Here is a 13,997-nt window from a genome sequence, read left to right as displayed (position 1 = left end):
CATATAAGGTGCTGGTGCATTTGGATTTAGTGATGTAAACTAAGACGAAATTAAGTTTTATAAAAATGAATTGTTTTGGGCCTCTCCGAGGTGCATAACCATGATCCCACAAGGTTATTATTAGACATTTAATATGTTTAATTCACATTCTTCATGTAACTTGTAACACAATATGCTCCTTAAATAATGTCCCAATATATATGTATATATATGAAAGGTCACCCGATAGAAGGGGGGTAAGGAGTGTTCCCTCGATTCGTTGGCTCTTGTTATTTTACCTTTCTACATGGTATCATGAGCCCCCAGCCAGTCAACCCCTATGCCACTGTCAATGTCAAGAACTAGATGCCGATCCCCCTGAGCTCCAGCATCCCAGCTACTCCAAGTCGGCACAGCTCATGCACTCCCATGTGCACCAAGTTTGGGCTTCTCCATCAGGTGGAGTCCTGTGTGCATAATTGGATCTACCAGAGCATCACCAACAACATGCTATACCTTACCGTGGAGCCCGAAAAGATGGCGTTTGCCGTTTGAACAACCGTCGAGGGCCTCAACCATGCCAACAAGCAGTAGCGTGTTATCATCCTACACCACGAGTTCCACTCGATGGTTCTCGGGACCTTCTTCATCAATGACTACTACAAGCACATGGAGGTCTTCACCGGCTCTCTATGTGATGTTAGCACACCATCTCCAGGCCCCAGCTAGTGCTCAACCTCCTGCGCAGGCTCAACACTGGGTTTTCTACAACTAGAAACACCATGATGGACAAGGCGACTCTGCCCTCCTTTACCACACCTTGGACATGCTCTTCCTAATGGAAGTACGACTCACCAATGATTCGAAGGTCGCCTGCTAGTCCGTCCTTATTGCCGCTAGCTCCTTTGGTGGCTGCTACTTGCATGCTCCCGCTGCACCGCTTGCATCCTTCGCTGGTGGCCGCATCGATAGTGGTAGTCACCAGAACCGCCTTAATAAGGGTAACCCCCGCTAGGGTGGTGGCCAGTAGTACGAGGGCCACGAGCAATAGGAACCCCATGCATCCCGATCCTTGGGTGGCCGTCAATAAATGGGTCGTCCGGCGGGTAGCTAAACTGGTCTGTGACATCCAACCCAGTTTAGAATTTGGCCCATAGTGGCCATGTGCATGTTGATGAGATATTGCGGCGGGTTTAGTCCCACCGGTTGTTTAGGGTGGGTTAGACCAACATATAAGGCTTCTAGAGTCAACCCCACCATCCCCAGGTTAATCCTTTTACACGAAGCGAGAACGAAAGCGTACGTGGGATGGTGGTTGATGTGGTTCACTCGGTGTGCAGAGTGGATCTGAGCCGTTTGGACTCTTGGGCACTACAAATGGTATCAAAGCTAACCTTTAGACAAATCCATTCACCTTCACTGCATATACAAAGACAAAGAAAAATTGGTACACATCGATCAGAAATGTCTAGGTTATACATGAAAATATGGTGTTTGTTCTGACAAATAATTCTGATTTGATATGTAATTTAGTACAAGAACATAGCGTATTATTTAAAGCGACCGTGATATGAACCGACAGTGGAGACCCGAATATCAGTGTCGGTTAGTCCTATCCTATCACTGCTAGTTTTAACCAAAAACCAGCAGTGTTGGGCTATCACTGTCGGTTTCCTAAAATCCGGCAGTGATGAGGGCGACAGTGATATCTAATTCTGTAGTAGTGATTAGCGTCTTGCTGCATTTGATAGTGACTTTTTTTTGGATCGATCAAGCATTTGGCTGCTGGCTACCTGTAACTAGCAATTACTGCCGGTTTGGAACTAGCTTTTACTGCCAGATTTTGATCCGGTAGTGGTCAATCGACAGTGTTGACCTTTGTGTTTCGCTGCCGGTGTGTCACCGGTAGTCACTACTACAGAATTGGACATCACTGCCGGATTTTAAGAAACCAACAGTGATAGGACCCACCGACACTGATATTCGGGTCTTCACTGTCGGTTCATATCACTGTCGCTTTTAGCCAAGAACCGGCAGTGATATTGGGTAATCACTGCCGGTTTTAGCCCAAAAACCAACACTGATACTAAGTTCGTGGCTTGAACCGACAGTGATATGCTGCAAGAAAACTTCATAAGTTTCTCATGTGATGTCCGATGAAGACGAACTTTATATCAAAGTTGTAGTACTCAAAGAGATCTACAACTTTTTAGTTCAATCTTTTTTAAATTGAGATTTGTGGATGTCTAAATATTTTCATTTGAAATCATCTATCTAACAAAAATTACGTTTGATTTCTAAAATTTAAAATTTGAATTTTTCAAACGACCCAACGCCCAAAACAAAAGTTGTAGATCTCAAAAAATTATGCAACTTTATAGCTGATAACTTTTTCATTTGAAATCATTTAGTACTTCAAAATGCTATTTGAAATTAAAATTTAAAATTATTGAAAAACTCTGATTTCTCTTTTTAATCTCTGTCTAAAACTTGTAACTAGTCTTTCTCCCTCGTACTAACTTCAAATTTGATGATTTTTTTCCTAATAATTTCTAAAATCATGCTCTATCAATTTATTGTGTTTTTACGGGTATTATTTTATCCATCTTTTCATGTGACTGTGTTTTATCTATTTGAATTTTGAATTTCAGAAAATGGCAACTTCAAACGTCATTTTGGAACACTAAATGATTTCAGCTCAAAAAGTCATGAACATAGAAGTTGTAGAACTTATCAAGATTTACAACTTTTATTTTGGTCATTTCTTCATCCAATAAAGTGGTAGTAATATTGTTCACAAAATTTACATCTCTCTCTTATAGTTTTTGTTCACAAAATTTATATATCTCTCTTATAGTTTCATAAACTATAAGTGGGATATGTAACATTTGTGAACAATATTACTACCACTATGTCGGATGAATAAATGATAAAATGACCAAAATAAAAGTTGTAGATCTCGGAAAGTTATGAAACTCTGTAGTTGACAACTTTTTGATTTGAAATCATTTTGTCAAGGAAAACAACATTTGAATTTCTAAAATTTGAAATTCAAATTTTGTAAATGACCTCGGATGGAGAAACTAACAAAACGAAAATTGTAGATCCCAAAAGGTTATGAAACTTTGTAGTTGACAACTTTTTGATTTGAAATCATCTTGTAAAGGAAAACTACGTTTGAATTTCCAAAATTTTAAAATTTGAATTTTTTAAACGACCTCGGATGGACAAATAGCAAAAACGAAAGTTTTAAATCTCAAAAAGTTATGAAACTTTGTAGTTGACAACTTTTTGATTTGAAATCATCTTGCTACGTTTAAATTTCTAAAATTTGAAATTCAAATTTTGTAAACGACCTCGGATGGAGAAACTACCAAAATGAAAGTTGTAGATCTCGAAAAGTTATAAAACTTTGTAGTTGACAACTTTTTTATTTGAATTCGTTTAGGGTCCCAAATACTCATTTCAAAATTACATGAACATAAAATGGCTAGTATGAAAAATCTCATTTGGACACAAATAGCTTGCAGGTGGAGTGGGTTAGGGGGCCAAAGACGCGAAGCAAGATGTCAGGGGTTTGAGCACCAGTGGCCATGGAGGGCGCGATTTTTTACACGAAAAATCGCGTGACTTGTGACTTAAAAATCGCGTGTCCAGTGGGGTCTCTCCCAGAATTAAAAAAAAATCCCTATTTTTTCAAGCTGTTTTTTGGATTTTCTGAAAACCACATCGCTGTCGGTTTTTTATAACTGGTAGTGATGAGCCCCCTTTATCACTGTCGGCATGCCACTGTCGGTTCAAAAACCGGCAGTGAAGGAGGTTTTTAAACTGACAGTGATGTGAAAATCTAGGTAATGAGTGATGCCTATTTTCACAAAATAACAAAAAAAAAGCACTGTGACCGTGGTCCTGCTTCATCAACCATGTTGAAACAAAAATTTAGGTGCATGGCTAAAGAATCACTGCCGGTCTGTGTTACCGATGGGCAATATATGAAAGCTATCCTATCACAACCGGTTGAAGCTACAAACCTTATCCCTACCGATTGCAAAGCAGTCGGCAGTGATCGGCCAACAGTGATTGTATACTCTGTGATAGTGGCTTACATATGCTAATATGTAAGTGTACGCTGTAATATTTGGAATGGTTAGTCATGCATTTAAAGATCACCTCAGCAAAGACCATGGAGCAATATTGGAGATCATACCTGGAAGACATGCAAAAAGTCCAAAGTAGAAGAAACGCAGACAAGAAGACATAAACAAACGGAACTAGACGAGTGCTGCACAGGAGCACCGGATAACTCCTGTGATTCCTCTTTTTACAAGCAACGGAGAAATAAAAAGGGTGGTACATAGAAGTAGGCAAGACAAACACCAACAAAACATTGGTGGTTGCGACCAGGGAGGATTGGAGAAAAGGCTAGGACGATGAAGAAGTCTTTGCAAAAGCTTTTTATAGGCACCGGAATAATCTGGCGATGGATAGGGAGAGCGGCGCCAAAGAAAGTTTTAGGTGCACCGAATTATTCGGTGGTCACCGGAGAAAGGTCCAATGGTCGGCAACGACTAGCTGACATGGCAGTCACCAGAATTCTCCTGGTGGGGTTAGGCTAGTTAGAAAACCGCTTTAGCTCTTGCATTAGGCTTAGTAAAAGAGGTTTGCATACCTCTGAAGCTTAGTGCTTGTGCATGCACCATTATTGTACCCTAGCGGCTTCTAACCTTGCAATATCACAAGAACCACGTTTATGGTGCGGCCACCTCTGGAGTACCGAAGGAACGAGGCCCATGGTGTTTGAGCCGGAAGCTCGATATTGAAGATGGTAGGGAGCAGTCCACGATAGGCCATCTCGAAGACACACTTGCGTGTGGGGATGGCCTAGGGACTATCCACGGAGTTATCCAACCGAGATCTTGGCCTGTGCGAGGGGCTCCAACGAGTACACTAGGGGAAGCACGAGCTTCTTGATACCTCAAGAATTAAGCACTACTCAGAGGCGGTCATAAGATCCCATCAGTCGAAAGATTCCGTTAAGCCTGGGTTTCTGCCCCAGGCACTGGAGTTTTGCGCTCTCCTCTTTGTCGAAATAAGGCCCGCAAACCTTGTCATCTTGGTGCTCAACATATGTAACAAACACCAAGTCATTCGAAAAATTGTCCGGCCATTGGCAGGCCAGCGTTGGTCCACGATAGCCACACTACTATAGAAAACTTTACAGAGGCGGGCAAAGACAGTTTTCCAAGGCGGGCAAACTGCCCGCTAGGGCGCGCGGCCCCCTACTGTAGGGCCCTCGCCATCGCCATTGAGAGAAGTGAGGGAGAGAAGAGCTGCAGGGCTCTCGCCATCGAGAGAAGTGAGGGAGAGAAGATAGAGATGTGCGAGAGAAGTGACAGAGACAAGATAGAGACGCACGAGTGACGGTCGGGTGAGGGAGGGAGTGCGAGCTGATGGGTGAGACGATGGGCTAGCGTTTGTTGTTTATATAGCACGACTAGTTTCCAGGTTGAGATTGGCTTCTAATGGATTTGGCCTCATTAACCGAGTCGGGCCTATAAAATGGCCTGATTTTTGGAGGCAGACCTCGTAAAAGGCCCGCTTCCATAAATATATTTTACGAGGCGGACACCTCCGTAAATAAATGACCACATCGTAAATTGATTTTGCAAGGCGGACAATTGTAAACGCCTCAGTAAATAAAATGACCGCCTCGGTTAATCGATTTTGCGAGGTGGTTATTTTTTTGCCTTGTTAAATAAAACGACCGCATCCCTTAATCGTTGGGCATTTTACGAGGCGGTTTGTTTTTTGACCGTCTCGTTTAATAAAAGGGCACCGCCTCACAATAATAAACAGAGGCTTCAGCTTGATCGCTATCCATGCCTCAATACGATCCCGACTGGTCTGCCATCTCGACGTTAAGATGAAAGCATCACCGGTTCTAATTTCCTCGGGTTTAGACATCGAAAACTCGGGTAAACGCAAGCCAATCAATTTTGTGTGAAGCCTGAGTGCGCTTGTTCACCTGGGCACTTTCAACGTCGGAATATGTTCACACTCGGTGATAAAACCAGCAATTTGTCCAAAAGGGCCACTTATTCGGATAAGTAGGGACAATGCTCATAGTGCCCTGAGTTTTCTTGGGCACGAAATTGTAAGCACCAAATTCGGAGTACAGTTCTTTGCCAGTATCGTGGTCCCTAGCCTTGTTCCGATGTAGTTGAGTCTCGTAAAAATGAATAAAAGTATCCGCCAGCAGTTCACAGCCAAGCATTTTCATAGCCATAGCAAAAACTCCAAGCCGAGGGAAAGCGTTGGGTGTCAGCTGATGCGTCTTAATTTCGAACCGCTCTAACACTTCGCCAACGAAGGGAAAATTGCAGACCAGCAACAAAGAAATCTCTACACAACGGCTCCGTACAGTTTCGGTTGAGGAAGTTCTTCATCCCCAGAGCCCGAAAGTCTGACAAAAACTCCAGGTTCAGATACCCCAGGTTTACATATTCCTGTATCTGCACGTTCATCACCACTACTACAGATTTAGACATCACTGCTGGCCTCATCACTATCGGATTCGTGAGAACTGACAGTGATGTACGCTTCCGAGCTTGAAAATGAGAAAATGATTGAGGCTGGGCTAAAACCGACACTGAAGGACCACATCACTGCCGGTTGTTAATATAAACCGGCAGTAACGTCTATTTACTATCGGTTGAAATACCAAACCGGCACTGATCCATACTCCCGGACCCGAAAATTTTATCCATCCCAGTTAACTCCACACGCCTCCCAACTCCCAACTCTATCTGCTCCTCCCAACTCCCTCCCAACACCACGCCTCCACACCACGGCAACCCGACAGACTATCTCCTCCTCCCCATGCCTCCACACCACGGCAACCCGAGCGGATCCACCCCAGCGCGGGCACGAGGCCACAGCCGCCGCCGGAGTTGACGTAGAGATGGAGGGGGAGGAGCGCCGCTGTGGGGAGGCCAGATCCGGCCTCCACGCCACCGGATCCGGCCTCCATGCCGCCGCTAGAGTAGGGGGAGGAGCGCTGCCGTGGGGAGGCCGGATCCAACCTCCACGCCACCGGATCCATCCTCCACGCCGCTACCGGAGTTGGAGGGAGAGGAGCGCCGCCGTAGAGAGGCCGGATCCGGCCTCCACGCCGCTGCCGGAGTTGAAGGGGGAGGAGTGCCGCCGTGGGGAGAGGGCCACCGCTCGCATGCGCCGCCCGCGTTGCCCGCGCCGCCGCCGCCTCGCCCGCTCCCGGATCCGGCGGTGAGGGCGAGGAGGAGCCCAGATCCGTCCTCCCCGCCACCGGATCCGGCTTCCCCGCCGCCGGATCCGGCCTCCTCGCCCGCATCGCCTGAGGGAGAGAGGGAGGGGAGAGGGCCGTCGCGCCAGAGGGGAGGAGGGGCGCGCCCGCTGAAGGAGGAGGAGGCAGCCGTGCGCGCCTGCCGGAGAAGGAGGAAGCAGCCGCACTGTGTCTCCTCGGCAATCTCCCTTTCTGGTGCTCTCTCCTCTCTCTTTCACACACTGTCTCCTCAGATCTATCATCGTAGGGGCGGTGACTGGAAGCGCGGCCTCAGATATGGCGTTGGAGCGACTTGGCCTGCCTGGTGGCATCCCCAATCTCCCCCTCCTGGCCTCCCCTCCCCTCCCTCTATGTTGTGTGAATCACTTTGCTCCTTTGTCTGTGATGTACAAATCGATTTGTGGATGGGTTGATTTGTGATGTGTTGAACCCTTCTTCTTCGTCTGCGATGCACGAATCGATTTGTGGATGAGTTTTTCTAATGTGTTGAATCCGTCCTTTATCTGTGATGTATGAATTTTTTTCTTGGATGAAATGCTTGATGTAGTGGCGGTGGTAGCCAGTGAGCATGGTGGTGGCAGCAGCGGTAACGAGCATGCTCCAGCTAGCATGCTTGTTGGATTGCTTTTTTTTTGTTTTTCTAAACCTTATCACTGCCAGGTGAAGTACCGGCAGCAATAGCCACCGAGCATCATTGCCGATATACCACTGCTGGTTCAAAATCCGACAATGAAGGGGGATTTTGAACCGGCAGTGATGTCGAAAACTGGGGTAGTGCACGCAAGATCGACCCAGGCGAAAAGTGCATCTCATCCCAGCTAAGGATGGCAACGGGTCGGGTTCGGATCGGGTGGAGTCTCCGTGCACCCAAAACCGAAACCCGAAATCAAAACCCGAATCCGCCCCGAAAACCGATTCGGGTGGAAATCCATCACCAAAACCAAACCCGCGGATACCCGAAACCCGAACGGATACCCGAAACCCAAATGGATACCCGAAACCCGCGGATATATATACACATATTCACATGTATAAACAAGAGGCAACAAATAATAAATATTTTCATGAGTCAACTTTAAATAAATTTAATAATCTAAGTAAACAAATTATTATTAGTATATTATAAAACATGAGTTTTAATTCCAAATGATTTATTTCGGATATCCATTGGATATCCACGGGTGGAAAACAAAACCCGAAACCGAACCCGAATGGTTTCGGGGGCCCGAACCCGAAAACCGTGGGTGAAAAACCATCCCCAAACCCGAACCCGAAACCCGCGGATATCCGCCCGAAACCCGATCCGTTGCCATCCTTAATCCCAGCTGGAGCCGGCGCGGTGTATACCGACCCAGTAACGGACACTTCGTCGGATGCCTTCACTCCTCAGAAGAAGAGACGAACCACGATCGCCCTCAGCGGCTCCCAACCCCTGAGCGGCCTGCTCACTGCGTCTCTTAGAGCCGAAATCACTTTCGCCGGATGTACCAGTAGCCGAAGAGGATTCTACCGCCGAAGTCATCTAAACACGCGGCGAAATCACAAATGCAACAAAAAAAGGACAAGCAGGAAATTAAAACCAAAAACAAAATAAGGCGAAAAACCATAACTTCAAACGAACGAGCTGACAGCGTCACGAAGCAAAGGCTCAAGGCGAAATGCGAAACGCAGCTGGCAAAGGCAGAAAGAAACAGCAGCGAGCGCGCAAATGGCCAAGGGGCAAGCATAACCACCTCATGCGCGGGCACGAGCCCCCATAAGGCGCACAAAACGAGAAGGCCGAACCGTTACCACCCAACCGACGTGTCGGTTCACGCGTAAAAAAAATCAATCAATTCAATAATTACATATAATTAATTCGTTAGCCCAAGTTAAAATTAAAATCTTATATCTCCACAAATTATCATAGTTTATTAACAACAGGAACGTCCAGTCGCAGACCCTTCTGCATCTTGGGGGGACAGCATCGGGGAAGCAGCAAGGAGCATACTGAAACGACGATACCGACCTTTCGCCGAACGCTGAAGCGGCGCTATCGAGGGGATACTGTTGGGGATAACCTACCCTTTGGGCATCCCCAGTTTTCCCTCCGCCATTCCTCTGTCATTCCGAGATCAGTATTTGTTATTGACAATAGAGTGACCTTTCGCCAACAAGCGAAAGGAACAGCGCACGGTGGAGAAGCGAAGGGCTTGCCAGCGCCACCAGGTTTGTTCCCCCTTCCCGCCCCGCTACAACAATAATTCTTCGGTCCTTGGTGCGGGTTTCATGTTTGCAGATTATCTCCAAGTGTTTGCTGAGGGCGGAAACCAAAGAGATGGCGAAGGGGCGCGAAATGGCGAAAAGGCAGGTGGGATCGGACACTCCGAGCAGCACAGAGCGAAGGGGGAACCGGAAACAAGGTGGTCCCCCGGCAGCCTCCAGGTCGAGCGCCCGGGCAGGTGCTAAGCTGGGAAGGCGGCAACCAAGGGAGGTTGGCGTCGTCTGGACCGAAGCTGCCCCGGAATATCAGAATATACCCTTTGTTTGGAGTACGTGGAGAGGCATTTTGGGTTTAGGAAAAAGCTATGGCTGTGTATAAATAGGGCCTCAAGAGGACCTTGTAAGGATGATGCATAATGAAAACTACATTCAACTAGTATAATGCCCGTGCTAACGCAACGGCAGCGATGCACACGACAACAACCAAATAACTACATTTTTTTCCAAGAAACAACCAAAGTGATAGGAAGCTGAGTAAAGCACCAATTTTTTCATGTGAAAGAAAAATTACCAGGTTGCAATTGAACAATTAGGACAGCTCTGTTTTTTCGTGGAAGTCATCAATGGGGGACGACCACCATTTGGTTTTCTCGTGTAAATCATTTCAGAGCATAAGGGACACCAACCACAAGTACACAACTGCACTTATTAAACTCACAATTTGAAACATATGATGATGGGTTCAGCAACAGAGTAACCAATTCTATTTATGGATTTAAAATAATGACAGCTGGCAAAACAAATACCTGGTCTATAAATGCGAAGGAGTTCCGTTGTTCCGTTGCAATGGAGGCGACAATGCTCTATCGGTGGTGATCTGCCACTATTTCCTCTTCCCTATGATATATGTGCAGTGATATAGCTCATATGAGAACTTAGCTAAGATACAGTCAATATAATCTATCAATATAATCACACTACCTGAGTTCATTTGAAGATCGAAAAGAACTGGTAAGAGTAGCATCAGATGGAACTGACTGGTGTATGTGTGTTTCTGTTGGGGGAGGAGGACAAGCAAGTCTTACTGGACCCCCAGAACATTTAAAATCTGCTCTTCCAAGATTCCATCTTCACCAAGAACCTAAATAAGCAGTTCAAATATAATCGTTAAGGAAAAAATATATAACAGATCAACACAAAGTCAAAGCATTCGAAACTAACAAAGTGAAACACTACTGGAAATTTGAATACTTCTGTGGATGTTACATTTTTCTGTGTGTGTTTATCTATACACACAGAAAAATTCGTAAATTTTCTGTGCGTTTCAAAAATCCCGACAGAAATATTCAAAAACCCACAGAAAAATTGCTTGATTTTTCTGTGCGTGTAAATACACACAGAAAAATTTACATTATTCTGTCGGTCTTTTCAAAACTCACAGAAAAACTACGTACACGCACAGAAAAACTATATACACGAAAAAAACCTAAACCACGCGGCCGCCCATCCTTATCCCAAACGCGCCGCCCGCACCCGCTCGCACTCCCGTCGCTCTAGGTCTCGCAGCGGCCACCCCCTCCTCTCTTCCACCGTCGCGGCGGCCATCCCCCTCCTCTCTTCCACCGTCGCGGCGGCCACCCCCTCCTCCACTACAACTCCTCCCCTCCCTTCCCTCAGAAGACGGCGGTGGCTACCCGTGCAAGGCCGGATGGCGACGCCTCCACCCCCAGATCTACCTCCTGCCGCACCAAGGAGCTTCGCCGCCCGCCGCCCCCAGATCTGCCTCCCACTCCTCTCTTCCAACGTCGCGGCGGCCACCGCCGCCCCCAGATCTTGCGCGGGAGATCTTGTCGTCCTCGGGCCTGGGCTAGGGTTACCGCCCCCATTTCGCTCCTCTCCTTCCTCCTCTGGTTTGGTGCGCTCTCTCCTCTTCCTCCCCATCGAGCTCGCTTGACCTATACGGTCAACCTCCACCGGTGGATTCGTGTTGGTCCTCCAGTGCTCCGACAGTATATCTCACCTGCCCCCATCTCCTGCCCCTCTCTGTGCGGTGATTTATGTTGAATCGTTTGTGGATTTTGTTTGTCGTCCACTGATATTAGGGTTCATGTTCTTAGATACTTAGATCTGGGCGACATTTTTGTTGATCTACATGTTTACATTTGCTTTCGTCTTGTTCCGCCCTCAGATCTGTGTGATGTGCACCTCTTATTTGTTGTACACATGTGTTGTCGCCTAGATTTTGCACATGATGATGCCTAGTCCGATTTATAAACTAAGCAAAGTGCCTTGGTCGATGATGTTTACTTAACCCTAGGCGATGGAGGAGCACCCTATGGTGTGGCAGCCGTGTCTTGCTTAAGTTCATAGCTCTGATTCTAGTGAGGGTTCTTTGTGCTGAAGCATCTAGAATTTATGACACTGATGTTCAATCTCTTGATATGACTGTGATGTTCAAACTCTTGATATCTATTTGGCCAATGATGCAACATGAAAAATAAACTCTGAGGTGGCTGCAATTTGTTTTTTGTGCATTCTGTATGATTCTCATGACTGTCAGCAAACCATGGGACATGATCTTAGTCCTTATTGGTTATTTGGCTTGATGTTAGTCCTTATTTTTTTTTTGTATGCCATTGTTGATAAAAAAACAGACATACCCTGTTATGCTTGAGAAATATTGTTTCCGACACTTGTTTATGTTATCTCTGAATTGCAGGTTCAAGTTCCAGTTACCTTTATGCCCTTCTTGATCATGAATGGAAAGAGGGAATGAGCCAGGAAGAGGCAGAGGTATGTCGCCAAGTTCCTTCTTACTTAGATCCTGGAATTGAGATACTCTTTAGTGTAGTAGTATGACTGAAGGTTATTATAATTGTGTAAAGCGAATAGAGTACAACTAGCCTCAATGTTCCTAATGTGTTTCTATTACTGTGACACGAGAACAATAAGTTTAGAGATTGCTCATTCACTACTCTGCCTGTATTCAATTTTTAGTTCTGAATATTTAATTTATGGCTTGCATGCTTTTGTTTGTCTAGTAGCACATAATCTGTTTCAGTACTGTTACGTGTGAATTGTTGTTTCAAGTTTTAGAGTCTGATATTCAGTCTTCAGCTATGCTTCCTCTGAATTTTTTCTCTCCACTGTTACGCTCTGTATTTCAGTTTGCTCTTGATACTTGATTGGTTGTCTGGTCACCCATCAAGGTCCCTTCGAGTTCTGTATTTGTGTATTATTTGAATGAAACCTTGTTGTCGTGCACAGAAATTACTGTATGGAAAATATATATTTTAATATGCTATTGGTACTGTTTTAAAATAATTTTTTTTGTGCGTTTAACTCTTTTTTTCTGTGAGGTTGGCTGCACAGAAATATTCTTTTTTAATCTGGGCGAAATGAATTTTCCTGTGAGTTCACCTAGACCGACAGAAAAATGTTTTTTTCTGTGTGTTTATTTCTTTTTCCTTGTGTGGATTAACACACAGAAAAATTAGTTTTAATCTGGGCGAAAACTATTTTTCTGTGCGTGTGAGACCCACAGAAAAATTATTTCTGACGGTGAACCCACAGAAAATTTTGATTTTTCTGTCATCATATTTCTATGGGTATTTTTCTGAGGGTACACCGTCAGAAAAATATTTTTCTGACGGTATTCGCATTTTTCTGTGTCTTTTCGCACACACAGAAAAAAACGAGATTCCAGTAGTGAAATAAAGAAAAGAACCATTGAAACTCAGAGACAATTTCCCACCCAACTGTTGGCGTTGAGGACTTTTGTCGAGCAAGTGGTGTGCGCTATTGGCTGGTCAAGCAGCCCGCTTTGCTTACCAGTGACTACCATGGCAAAGTCCGATCCTTGTGTGCTTGCGACAGCCCTACAACTTAAATTCACTCTTGTTGGCAGCTCTGAACTGCATCATGTTGCTTCATGGTGGCGTCCAGCATGCTGCATCGGTCGCATGGTCACCACCATGGTCCGTGCGGTGGCTGCTCGAAGAGGAAATCTAGGTTCGAGCAAAAACTGACGAATGGATTGGAGATTCTTGAGCGGGCGGGTTCAGACACATACCATGGTGGAAGCGGCGAGGACGGCGCGTCGTCCATTGTTTTCCACCGCCCAGGCCACGAAGGCCTCCACCGATGCGCCGTCATCACGTATGCGCTGCCGGGACTCCACGATGACGGCCACGTCATCAGGAGCCTCCGCCAGGATGCTCCCTGCCGCGTCCTAGCCCTTAGTGGCGTCGCAGGAGGATAGAACGATGTGGAGGCCGTGGGGCACGAGCCGGCGGGCCGCCCCGAAGCCTATCCCGCTTACCAGGGCGTCCAGCTCGTCACGGGTGAGGCGCGCATAGGAGGAGAGCATCACATCGACGTCGCCCTCCAGCTTGCGCGCCTCCCGCCGTAGCTCCTCCCACACGGACTCAGTGGACGAAACTCATCTTGGTCAGCGCCTAGGTCGGTGCCACGGCCTCGTCTGCCATCACCGTCC

The 13,997-nt window shown here is 46.2% G+C and overlaps 1 long non-coding RNA gene across 3 annotated transcripts in view; it reads right to left on the bottom strand.

Moving 5' to 3' along the window:
* The window catches only part of LOC136472020 (uncharacterized), a 65,252-nt gene extending 51,551 nt beyond the window's left edge, over window positions 1-13,701 (bottom strand). Inside the window, exons 1-3 of one of the 3 annotated variants that reach the window (XR_010762194.1) lie at window positions 13,575-13,701; window positions 10,484-10,643; window positions 10,216-10,399 (exon numbers count right to left, since the gene is read on the bottom strand). This is a non-coding gene — a long non-coding RNA (uncharacterized lncRNA). Of the gene's footprint in view, window positions 1-10,215; window positions 10,400-10,483; window positions 10,644-13,256; window positions 13,373-13,574 lie in introns of those variants that run through there. The other 2 variants (XR_010762196.1, XR_010762195.1) reach the window with 2 other exon arrangements.
* Window positions 13,702-13,997: the final 296 nt, after the last annotated feature.

This window comes from Miscanthus floridulus, chromosome 8 (assembly GCF_019320115.1).
Source record: "Miscanthus floridulus cultivar M001 chromosome 8, ASM1932011v1, whole genome shotgun sequence".
NCBI classification, from domain to species: Eukaryota; Viridiplantae; Streptophyta; class Magnoliopsida; order Poales; family Poaceae; genus Miscanthus; species Miscanthus floridulus.
Note: the sequence above shows the minus strand (reverse complement) of the source record. Positions and strands in the feature narration are given on the sequence as shown.